Source organism: Chiloscyllium punctatum, chromosome 1, assembly GCF_047496795.1.
Source record: "Chiloscyllium punctatum isolate Juve2018m chromosome 1, sChiPun1.3, whole genome shotgun sequence".
In the NCBI taxonomy this organism is placed as follows: Eukaryota; Metazoa; Chordata; class Chondrichthyes; order Orectolobiformes; family Hemiscylliidae; genus Chiloscyllium; species Chiloscyllium punctatum.
This window is the reverse complement of record NC_092739.1, coordinates 104,589,740-104,602,474: the sequence shown is the minus strand read 5'-3', so window position 1 is coordinate 104,602,474 and position 12,735 is coordinate 104,589,740. Positions and strand designations below refer to the sequence as shown.

General features: G+C 40.0%; 1 protein-coding gene across 8 annotated transcripts in view; it reads left to right on the top strand.

Annotated features, from left to right (window-relative positions):
• The window catches only part of rusc2 (RUN and SH3 domain containing 2), a 140,139-nt gene that overhangs the window by 31,962 nt on the left and 95,442 nt on the right, over positions 1-12,735 (top strand). Inside the window, exon 1 of one of the 8 annotated variants that reach the window (XM_072571650.1) lies at positions 8,007-8,207. The exons of 6 other annotated variants lie outside the window; for them this stretch is intronic. The gene's annotated coding sequence lies outside the window, so the exon portion shown is untranslated. Of the gene's footprint in view, positions 1-8,006; positions 8,208-8,802; positions 8,921-12,735 lie in introns of those variants that run through there. One more of the 8 variants, XM_072571654.1, reaches the window with a different exon arrangement.

Here is a 12,735-nt window from a genome sequence, read left to right as displayed (position 1 = left end):
CTGCGATATATTTCCAAGTCAGGATAATCAGCAGCTTGGAGGGAAACTTGCAGTGGTGGTGTTCCCATTATTTACTGCACTTGACCTTCTAGATAGAAGTGGTCATGGATTTTGAAAGTGCTGTGTAATGATCTTTGGTGAATATCTGCAGTGCACCTTGTAGACAGTACACACTGTTGCGATCTATCCTATCTATACCTTACATATGCTTCCTTCTTTTTCTTAACCAAATCTTCAATGTGCTGGGAAATTCTGGGAAGCATTAAGATAGATAAATCCCCAGCGCCAGACCAGATATATCCAAGGTTACTCTGGGAAGCGAGGAATGAGATTGCTGCGCCTCTGGTGATAATCTTTGCATCCTCACTCTCCACAAGAGTAGGACTGGATGATTGGAGGGAGGTGAAAGTTGTTCCTCTGTTCAAGAAGAGAATAGGGAAATCTCTGGGAATAACAGACCAGTCAGTCTTCCATCTGTGGTAAACAACGTACTGGAAAGGATTCTGAGAGATAGGATTTATGAGTATTTGGAAAAAAAATAGTTTAGTCAGCATGGCTTTGAGAGGGGCAGGTCATACCTCACAAGTCTTATTGAGTTGTTTGAAGACATAACAAGGTGTGTTGATGAAGGTCGTGCTGTGGATGTGGTGTATATGGATTTTAGTGAGGCATTAGTTAAGGTCCCCCATGGTACACTCATTTGGAAAGTTAGGAGGTATGGGATACAGGGAAATTTGGCTGTCTGGATTCAGAATTGGCTGGCCAAAAGAAGACAGTGAGTGGTAGTGGATGGGAAGTATTCCACCTGGAGGTCGGTGACCAGTGGTGTCCTGCAGGAATCTATTCTTGGGCCTCTGGTTTTTATAAATGATTTGGTGAAGAAGTGGAAGGGTGGGTTAGTAAGTTTGCTGATGACATAAAGGTCGGTGATGTTATAGATCATGTCGAGGGCTTTTGCAGGCTTCAACAAGGCATTGACAGGATGTAGAGCTGGGTTGAGAAGTGGCAGATGGAGTTTAACCTGGATAAATGCAAAGTGATTCATTTTGGAAGGTCAAATTTGAATGCTGAATACAGGTTTAAAGACAGTATTCTTGGCAGTGTGAAGGAACAGTGGGATTTTGGGGTTCACATACCTAGATCTCTCAAAGTTGCCACCCACGTTGATAGGGCTTTTAAGAAGGCATATGGTGTGTTGGCTTTCATTAATAGGGGGATTGAGTTTAAGAGTCGTGAGTTTTTGCTGCAGCTGTATAAAACCCTGATTAGCCCACATTTGGAATATTGTGACCACTTCTGGTTGCGTCATTACAGGAAGAATATACTGTAGATGCTTTAGAGAGGGTGCAGAGGAGATTTATCAGGATACTGCCTGGATTTGGAGGGCTTGTCTTATGAAGAGAGCTTGAATGAGCTTGAGCTTTTTACACTGGAGAGAAGAAGGAAGAAAGGTGACTTGATAGAGGTGTACAAGGTAATGAGAGGCATAGAGTAGATAGCCAGAGACTTTTCCCCAGGGCAGAAATGGATGTCATGAAGGGTCATAATTCTAAGGTAATTGGAGGAAGGTTTAGGGAGATGTCAGAGGGTTGGGTCTTTATGCAGAGAATGGTGGGTGCATGGAATGCACTGCCAATGGTGGCAGGAGAGTCAGAAACATTAGGGGCATGTATGTGACTGCTCGACAAGCACATGGACAGCAGTAAATTGAGGGGTGTGAAGGTTAGATTGATCTTGGATTAAGATAAATGCTTGACGCAACATCATGGGCCGAAGGGCAAGTACTGTGCTGTACTGTTATATATTCTTTAAATCAAGCCCAGTATTGTTGGACTCATCACAAAATCTAATGATTTTTAGAAGTACACAGAATTCCTCCAGTTTGCCTGACTTTCAGAACCGTTTGACAGAAAACACATCATATTTCTTATTACAAATAAATAGCACCTAGCACCAAGTGAATGAGCCATTGGTATATTACTCTACTAGTAAAGAACTCTAAACCCCTTATAAACACCCCTTATGCATTATGGGCAGAGAGAAAGATTTGGAAGTGTTCCATGATTCCTGTTCACAAGGATGGCTGAGATAATTCTTCTGATGATCAGATTGTTGCTTCTTCATCTTCCATCTTGGATGTTTTCACTTGTTTTCAGGAAGCACAGAATGACTGGTTCATCATTATAAAAGCCTCTGACTTCTCACTTAAAAGTCACCACTTATAACAACCGAAGGAAAACAAACTAGTTTTCCTGAAGTTTAAAGGGATCTTTTACTGCAGGGAATAGAAACAACTTTTGAACTAATGGCAATCTGGTGACTTCTCCCTGTCTTGTTCACAGCCTCAAGCTATTCAGCCATCTAGGAGTCAATTGCATTATTATTGGCCAGAAGATAGTCTTTGTCATTGATGGCTGTTCATGAGTCCACAGCCTAATCACCTCCATGGAACTGTCTAAATTCCCATTTGTTCATAGCTCTTGGGTCTAGCTCACTAGCAGCTGTGTAAGTAGTACTTACAATGATGTGTCAGGTTGCTTCAACATTTCTTTGTTTTTAAAACAGTTCTTTTCCCATTTCGATCCACAATTATGAAAATAAAATGTCACAGTCTTTACACATTTCTGATGGCCTAAACTATGCCGTTTTAACAACTTGAAGACTTCCAACTAAGCTGTCCCCACTTGGAAGCTCTGTAGACTTAAAACCACATCTGTTGAGATACCTGATTCTCTGAAATTGAAACCTGACTCTGCTGCCAGGAGAACTTTTTCTGTTTTCTGATCTGAACTCCAATGTTGAAACATCTGTTCTGAGACTGAAACCAATTGCCTTAATTTTTTTAAAATCTCTTAGAAGGTCAGTAATATAAACATGCAGGGGTTCTCCCCAGCTTTTGACTACAGTCTTATGCTTTCTTGGAATTGCTGCCCTGGATCAGCAAATAATTTGGAACAGTGACTTGTTTAAAAGCAAATTACCTTCTTAGTATCGATTTATCTCCAGTTTTAAAATTCATATCTCAATATATGTTATGTAATTTTTATCACTGACTCTATATCTGCAGTCTGCTAAAATACCCTTCAGCTTATGCCTGATGTATAAAGCATGTCTCCACATTGTTATATATATTATATATGAATGTTTTTCATTCAGTGGCAAAGCACACAAACTTCAGGTGTAAGGCCATAATCCTAAAACAAGAAAGTGCAAAAAAGTTGTTTTTCTCTTGGAGCAGGGGATGGAAGAGCAGTTGTAAGCTCCTCTTGCAGGGTGTGGGAGGTCAGGGTTACTAACCGTGTCCCTGTTGACTTTACCTGTGAGGTGTTCCCAGCCTCAGCTCCTCATAGACTACATTAGGGAATTGGAGTTGGGATTGAATGAACTCCTGATCATTCAAGAGGCTGAGGGGTTGAACGAGAGGAGTTACAGGGAAGTAGTCACACCTAGATTATACGATGAAGGTAACTGGATGAACATCAGGAGAAGGAAAGGGAATAGGCAGTCAGACCTCCGTGTGGCCATTTCCCTTAATAACAAGTATACCATTTTGTTGGGGGGAGAAACGATCAAGCAGTGGAAAGCCACATCGACCAGGCCTCTGGCCATGTGGCTCACAAGGGAAGTGGAGAGAAGAGGATAGTGATAGGGGATTCATTAGTTAAGAGAACTGAAAGGAGATTATGTGGACGAGAACGAGAACGAGACCCCCAGATGGTATGTTGCCTCCCAGGTGCCAAGGTCAGGAATGTCTTGGCTCGAGTCTATGACATTCTTAAAGGAGAAGGCGAGCAGCCAGAAGTCGTGGTACACGTCAGTACTAATGACATAGCTAGGAAAAGGGATGAGGTCATGAAAAGTGAATTTTAGGGAGTTAGGGAGTTAGGAATAGCAGGATCTCAAGGGTAGTAAGCTTTGGATTGCTGTCTGCTAGTGAGGGCGAGAGTAGGAAGATATGGCAGACAAATGCATTGCTGAAGAGTTGGGGCAGGGTTTCAGATTTGTGGATCATTGGGTTCTCTTCTGGGCAAGGTATGACCTGTACAAAAGGGATAGGTTACACTTCAACTCAAGGGGGACCAATATCTTGTGGATAGGTTTGCCTGAGCTGTTGGGGAAGCTTTAAATTAGGTTGGCGGGGGGTGGGAAGTAGAGCATCCGGTCACAAGATGCAGTAGTTGGTGTAAAGGTTGATGCAGTGAGCAAAGAGACCATGAGGAAGCCTAGACTAAAATGGCAAGAGGGTGGGAGTCCAGGCAGAAAAGAAGCAATGAAGAGACCAGACCAAAAGTTAGAAAAGAAAAAGTAAAATTGGGCAATAGAATCATATGCAAAAGACAGAGAGAGTATGAGGACACTTTATCTGAATGCCTGTTGTATTCGAAACAAAGTTGTGCAATCAGTACAAAGGGGTATGATTTAGTTGCCATTACAGAAACGTGGTTGTAGGGTGATGGAATTAAATATCCAAGGGAATCAGGTAATTCGGAAGGATGGGTAGAAAGGTAAGGGAGGTGGGTTTGCATTCTAATTAAGGATGAGATTAGGGTGATATAGAGAGATGATATCAGATCTAAGGAGCAAAATTTTGAATCCATTTGTAGAGTAAGGGTAAGATGTCACTGGTGGGAGTAGTCTATAGGCCACCCAATAATAGTGCTACAGTGGCAAGGCCGTCAATCAAGAAATATCTGATGCATATAAGAATGGAACGGCAGTAGTCATGGGGGTACTTTAACATGCACATTGATTGACCGAATCAAGTTGGTAGAGGCAGTCTTGAAGAGGAGTTTATTGAACTCCTCCTTGATAACTTTCTTGAACAGCATGTAACCAAACCTACAAGGGAGCGTGCAATCTTAGATCTGGTCCTAAATAATGAGACAGGTAAAATTAATGATCTCATAGTTAAGGATCCTCTCAGAAAGTGTGATCACAGTATGATCGAATTTCGAATACAAATGGAGGGTGAAATAGTATCATCTAAAACCAAGGTGTAATGCTTAAACAAGGGAGGCTATAATAGGACAAGGAAGGAGTTGGCTAAAGTAGACTGGGAACACAAGGTATTGGTGAAACAGTTGAGGAGCAGTGGAGAACTTTCAAAGAGATTTTTCACAGTGCTCAAGGAAAGTATATTCCGGTCAATAACAAGGATAGGAAAACCTTGGATAACCAAGGAAATAAAGCAAGACATCTAGTTAAAAAGGGACTTCTGCCCGAAACGTCAATTTTCCTGTTCCTTGGATGCTGCCTGATCTGCTGCGCTTTTCCAGCAACACATTTTCAGCTCTGATCTCCAGCATCTGCAGTCCTCACTTTCTCCTCAAAAACTTAGCCTTACAAAGTAACCGAGAGTAGTGGGAAACAGGAAGATTGGGAAAACTTTAAAAAGTAACAATGAACCATAAAGCAAGCAATAAAGAAAGGAAAGATAAATTATGAATGCATACTAGCACAAAATATGAAAACAGGTTGGAAACGTTTTAATAAATATATAAAACGGAAAAGGGTGGCTTAAGTGGACATAGGTCCTTTGCAGAACGAGAAAGGAGAATTGATATTGGGTAACACTGAAACAGCAGAGGCCTTGAATAACTATTTTGTGACAGTCTTCACAGTGGAAGAACATGCCAAAGAATGGTGTTAAGGACATTATGGATGTGAAGACCTCAATTCAACTGTTATTACTAAAGGGGTAGTGTCAAGCAAACTTGAGGGCCTAAAGATAGATAAGTCCCCTGATCCTGATGGAATTTCATCTGAGGGTGCTGAAAGAAATGATGGAAGTTATAGTAGGTCCGTTAGTGGTAATTTCCCAAAATTCACTGGACTCTGGGCAGATCCCGGCGGACTGGAAGACAGTGAATGTCACGCCACTGTTTAAAAAAAGGGTGTAGGCAAAAGGCAGGTAACTATAGGCCAGTTAGCCTCAGGCATTTTCCCGACTACCGATGTTAAGCTATCATTGAAGAAGAAAAACAGAGACATCTGGATAGGAACGATTCCATCAGGCAGATGCAGAATGAATTCAAGAAGGGAAGGTGGTGTTTGACAAACTTATTGGAGTTCTTTCAGGATGTAACAAATGCGTTGGATGGAGGGAACAAGTGGCTGTTGTATACTTGGATTTCCAGAAGGCGTTCGATAAGGGGCCGCATAAAAGACTCATCTGTGAGATAAGAGTGCATAGAGTTGTGGGGTACGTATTAGCATGAATAGAGGACTAGTTAACCAATAGAATGCAGAGATTTGGGATAAGTCGGTGTTTCTCTGATTGGCAATCAGTGGTGAGTGGGGTGTTGCAGGGATCAGCATTGGGCTCGCAACTGTTAATGATATATCTAAATGGTTTGGAAGCGGGACCAAGTGTAATGTATCCTCGCTTGCTGATGACATTCAATTGAGTGGAAGGCAAACTATGAGAGGATCTAGAGGGTCTGCAGAGAGATTTAGATAGGTTGTGGGCGGGTTTGGTAGATGGAGTACAATGTTGGTAATTGTGAGGTTATCCACTTTGGAAGTAAAAATAGTGGGTCAGAGTATTATTTATATGGTGAAAGATTGCAGCATGTTATTATGCAGAGGGACTTAGGAGTGTTTGTACATGAATCGCTGAAAGTTGATTTGCAGGTGCAACAGGTAATCAGGAAGGCAAATCGAATATTGGCTTTCATTGCTAGAGGGATTAAATTTAAGAGGAGGGAGGTTCTGCTGCAAATGTACAAGGTGTTGGTGAGGCCACACCTGGACTATTGTGCACAGTTCTGGTCTCCTTACTTAAGGAAGGATTTCCTGACTTTGGAGGCAGTGCAGAGGAGGTTCACCAAGTTGATTCCGAAGATGAGGGGTTTATCCTCTGAGGAGAGTTTGAGCCACCTGGGACCGTATTCGCTAGAATTTAGAATGAGAGGGGATCCTATAGAAATATATACAATTATGAAAGGGATAGATAAGACAGAGGCAGGCAAGTTGTTTCCACTGGTGGGTGAGACTAGGACTAGGGGACTTGGTCTGAAGATTAAGGGAAGTAGGTTTAGGCCATTAATGAGGAGGAACTGCTATTGCCAGACAGTAGTGAATCTATGGAATTTTCTGCCCAAGGAAACAATAACGGCAGCTTCATTAAATATATTAAAGACACAGTTAGTTGGGTTTTTCCATGGTTGGGAAATTAAGGGTTATGGGGATGATGCAGGTAGGAGGAGCTGAGATGATGGATAGATCAGCCATGATCTTAGTGAATGGCAGAGGAGACTCGGCTGGCCAAATGGCCGCCTCCTGCTTCTATTACTGTGAAACTTTGAAATTCAGGATCTTAAAATGGAATATTCTTAGAGTATAGAAGAAATGACGAGTATAAATGTTGTTTGCAGTTCCAGTTACACTTGTTGTCTACCTTTCAGTGGTTAAACTGTCTAATGGTCAAATGAGAAAAGTTGACTTTTGGCAATGATTTAAAAGTATAATCTGTCTGACTACTTGGTCTGAGAAATGTTACAAAATAAGGAAGATACCAGTTGATAAATTTAGGACAAAAATGAGTTGTGAGGATCATAAACAACAGGAAAGAGTTATTTACCGAGTGGCATTCTATTGTATGCAAATAGTTATTGCTAAATAATTCAATTCATAATCTTGATTTAATTCAAACACTAATCAAATAATGCGGTGCAACATTTTGACAGCAATTCAATTGTTTCTTTAAATTGTCGTAAAAACTGATGCAAAATTGAAAAGGGACACTTTTTTTATTATTTACCTGAAAGCATTGTTTTATGTTAGATTGCAATATTTTTGATGGTGATATCATTACGTATTGGTGTAATAATATGCTGTTAAAGGGTGAAATATGTTGTTTGTCTTGGGTTGCCTTTCTGATATTTATTGTCTGATCTGTTAGCTCTGATCTCATTTGAATTGCAAGGTCTCAGGCATTGATTGCAGTTGGTGAGCCTGAGTGGCTGTGAGCCTGCCAGTCTAAATGATGACGTTAGATCTTTCTAGCAAGCAGCAGCACCAGCAGTGTGTTTGCGCAGTATACTGCATTGCTTTGGCTGCTGTTTAACAAATAGCTGCTCTTCTATGAAATGGATATGTCAAAACCTTAATGTAAAAATTATATTACTCGAGGTCATCAAGCCAACAAAAGATACATCGCTGTGTGAAAGACGATTGATGAAAGAGGAGGAAGCTGAGAACAATAGGTAAGGATAGGGTGGCAACCAAGTGAAAATCTCCACAATACAATTTTTTTTTAACAGTTCTATTCAGATAACCTAATGGTCGATGCATTTTCGAGTGCTGTAGTATTACCAAAATCAGTTAGTTTAAAGTTATGATATTAATACTAAGATGTCACACAACATTATTCTAGAAGGCTGCCACGTTTAATGATGCAGATGACTGTTTTATGGGAGCTACTATGCTGTATTTTTGGATGTCGATGATGTTCACCAAAATACTGTAATGGCTGCTGTTTGTATTACTGGCATAAGATACTGTAGTGACTTGAGTGCACCACACGTCTTACATATAATATAGTCAGTGACTGACTCAGATGTGCTGTTTAAAGCTTACTTTTAATGCCTGACAGCTGACGTTAGATCATTCTTTATTTCTGTCACTGCTGCACAGAATGAAAAAAAAACTAGAGGTAAAAATATTGTGCTTTGTTATTACTGATTTACAAAGAGGAAGGTGGAATGATTTACTCTTACCCAATGGCTTCATGTTAGATAACAGACAGTGAATTAAGGTAGTATGCTCCATTAGTGACGTGGACTGTTTTTGTGTTGAAGCTGCCATGCTGTATCTCTGGGTGGAGTGTATTTTTAAAAGACTATTTTGACAAGTATTTGTGATATTGGATCAAACCGATTCAATCTAAACACTTCATCAACATAAGAAATCTCAAGAGGTTAGTGTTTTACAGTGAGTAGTTTCAAGTTTTTTCCACACCATTTAAAATAATGTGATGGGTATGCTCTGCAGTGAAGCCAGAGTTGAAGGTAATATTCAGCTACAGACTGCATTTGTCATTACATGACTGATTACAAGATTATACAATGCTTGATTAGCAGTGATGGTTGGAAATCCATTATAATGTCACATCTTTGAAGATAAGTTTTGTTACTATTTTACGTGGTATCAAACTGTGCTTATTTTAGATTAAATCTTAAAGCTGGTTTTTCAAAAGCAGCATTGGATGATTGCGGATGTATGGTTTGTTTATTTTTAAATGTTTTGCCTTACTACATTTGGTGTGGAAAAAAAACCTACATTAAAGCATGGTGGCTTTATTTTGAATTCTTAGTCTGCCTTTTAATTTGCTTCATATTTGTATTATTAATTTTAACGTATTCTTAGTAATATATTTTATCAAATAGCTTGGCACAAAATGTTGTGCATGAGAATACATTTTGTTTACTACCTCTATGATTTTTTAAGGTTTCATGTTTTTGGTACTGTTTAAGTATTATTTGGTTCCTTTTATTCTGAAACACAAATATACTTGGATAGTTTGCTAAGTAGTTGCATGTAGGCTGTTTACAAGACTCATGGGAGGAGACTGGCGAGAGGGCGACGCGGGGAATGCACAACAAAGCAATTTTTCCCCCATCTGGCAGCTGCACATAGTCAGAGATGAGATGTAACAGCTGAAAACCATCTGTGGAGGGTGGGGGGTGGAAACACAAATTTTGACTCTTTTTCCCTGAAGAACTAAGGAGATTTGTAATGGTTATTATTTTAATTTGATTGAAGAAAACTAAAATGGGAGGGAAGGTGAATGCATCAGTTTTTTCCATGAGTTGTTGAAATGCATGTAATGTGTCATTCACTTACAAGCTTTCAATATAGACCATGAAATTTTGCAATTGCAAATTAGTAACATTTATATATGATTTGCTATTTCTTTTTCCTCATAGTTACCTTTTGCAACTTTATCTCAAATTTAGTCAGCCAAGTGTTTGGCCACTTAAAAATTAAATAGTAATTTGCAGCAAATGAAATGTTACTGCCTGTAGGTAAATTCTTCTTTATTATTATGTAGTCATTGGTGCGCGCTACATGTAAAAATTTGAATAGTGCATATAGTTTGTGCACTATGATGTTTCATAGATGCATTCTTTGTTCCTCTATCCATTTCTATCTTCTATCAAGGTGCATCACCTCCTCTCCTCCTCCACCCCCCCACCCCGGCCCCGAATTTATAGGTTTTCCTACTTAGACAAACCAGTAGATGTAATAGACAAGGTGACATACATGTTATTATTGGAATGTACTTGTTAATTTATACATTGTGGTCCAAGGTGTGTAATTTATATACATTTTAATATAATCAGTGTTAGAGTTTGATTTGAGCTAGTGGCATGTGGAATTTGGTCTGAGTGCTGGAATAGGTTTAATGATTAACTTGTAAGCTCTGTAGCCATGATGATTTATTTGAAAAAGAGTGAGAAAATGAGTTTTGATTGTGTAATGGGGTTTTCATTGGCGGAGTTTTTTTTAACAAAATAACAAAATAATTCAGTTTTCAGTTTAGGAGGTAGGAGACATTTCTTTTCCTTTTTTGGTTAGGGGAAATGCCCATGGCTTGAACAAAACTTTTTAGTTTTGGTTTGGCAGGATTGCAGAACTCATCTCTGAAGCTGCTTATCTAAAAGAATTGCTCTTGAGAAAGGTTGTTAAGAAATAACAGTTCTGTCTGTAATGAATTAAGTTTGAAAGTTCTAGACGAGGAGTGTTCGGTTAAAACCCTGAAGAGGTCATTTGAAGCTAAAGATCTATTTTCCATTGTACAAAGGCTCAAGGAAGAGGCTCTCAGATTCGCGAGATGGGGATTGAAGCCAATATCAAGCCTTGAAGATGTGATGGAGAACAGTATTCTCTTTGATATAGAGTTGAAAAAGATGGTGCTGGAAAAGCGTAGCAGGTCAGGGAGCATCCGAGATACTCTCCTGTTCCTAGGATGCTGCCTGACCTGCTGTGCTTTACCAATGACAAGGTGACATACATGTTATTATTGGAATGTACTTGTTAATTTATACATTGTGGTCCAAGGTGTGTAATTTATATACATTTTAATATAATCAGTGTTAGAGTTTGATTTGAGCTAGTGGCATGTGGAATTTGCCACCCTTTTTGATTCTGAATCTGCAGTCCTCACTTTCTTTCTCTGATGTAGGTCCAGTAAAGGAGTACTTGGGGTTAATGTAATTGGCTGATTTGATTTTAACCTCAGCTCTATATCCCTGTGTATCTCCAGTAATCTTTCATGGTAATCATGAATCTATGTATTTCTGCCTTAAAGATGTTCAGAAGATTCTGTATCCTCTTGAGGAAGGGAATTCCAAAAGTGCTCCAACTCTCCAGAGAAAAAATGTTTCTTCATGTCTGTTTTAAATGGACAACTCCTTACTTTTAAACTGTCAACTCTAGTTCTTGATTCTCTCACAAGAGGAAACATTCTTTCAACATCCACCAAGTCAAGTCCCCTCAGGATCTTGTATGCTTCAATTAAATCAGTTTTGACTTTTCACAAGTATAGAGAATACAGGCATAGCCTGAGTAGCCCTTTCTCATAAATGAATCCACAATTCTGAGTATTTGTCTAATGAAGGTTCCCTGATCTGCTTCGTATGTGTTAACATCCTTCTGTAAGTACAGTGACAAGTATTGTACACTGCACTTCAGATGTGGTCTCACTGGTACTCTGCATAACTGAAGCATAACCTTGCTAAACCTTTCATTCAATTGCTCTTGCAATACAACATAACTTTCTATTAGCTTTCCAGATTAGTTGCTGTATCTGCATATTAGCTTTGTGATTCATACACTAGGATACCCAGATCTCTTAGGGAGGCAAGGGTGGTATTGCTAGACTATAAATTTAGTGACCCAGCTAATATCTGGGGACCCAGTATGAAATCCTGCCATGGTAGATTGTGGAATTTGTATGAATAAAAATTTGGAATGAAGAGTCTAACTGTTGTCAATTGTCAGAAAAACCTATCTTGTTCACTAATGTCCTTTGGGGAAGGAAATCTGCTGTTGATAACCTGGTCTGGGCCTCAGCAGTGACGTTCACATTGAGCAAATGAATATTTTAAAAAGTCTGAGGTTTGCAACCTCCCACCATTTAGATTGTATATTTCTTTTTTTTTGTAGCCTTTACATGAAAATGGACAAATTCATGCTATTTCACATTGTACTCCATTTATTGGCTCACTCACTTAACCTATCTGTGCTGCTTCATTGACTCATGGCCTGACCACCCTGGCTGACCCATTGTCTCAGCATGCTCCTGCCTCACTGAACTCATCTCTACCTACCTCGACACTGTCCTATCCCCCCATTCCAGGAACTCTCCACATACGTTCAAGACACCACCCATGCCCTCTACCTCCTCCAAGACTTCCGTTTCCCTGGCCCCCAACGCCTCATCTCCACCATGGATATCCAATCCCTCTACACCTCTATCCGCCATGACCAGGGCCTCCAAGCCCTCCATTTTTTCCTCTCCAGACGTCCCCAACAGTACCCTTCCACTGACACACTCATTCGTTTGGCCGAACTGGTCCTCACCCTTAACAATTTCTCCTTTGAATCCTCCCACTTCCTCCAGACCAAAGGGGTAGCCATGGGCACATGTATGGGCCTCAGCTATGCCTGTCTCTTTGGCTACGTACAGCAGTTGATCTTGCGTAATTACACCGGCACCATTCCCCACCT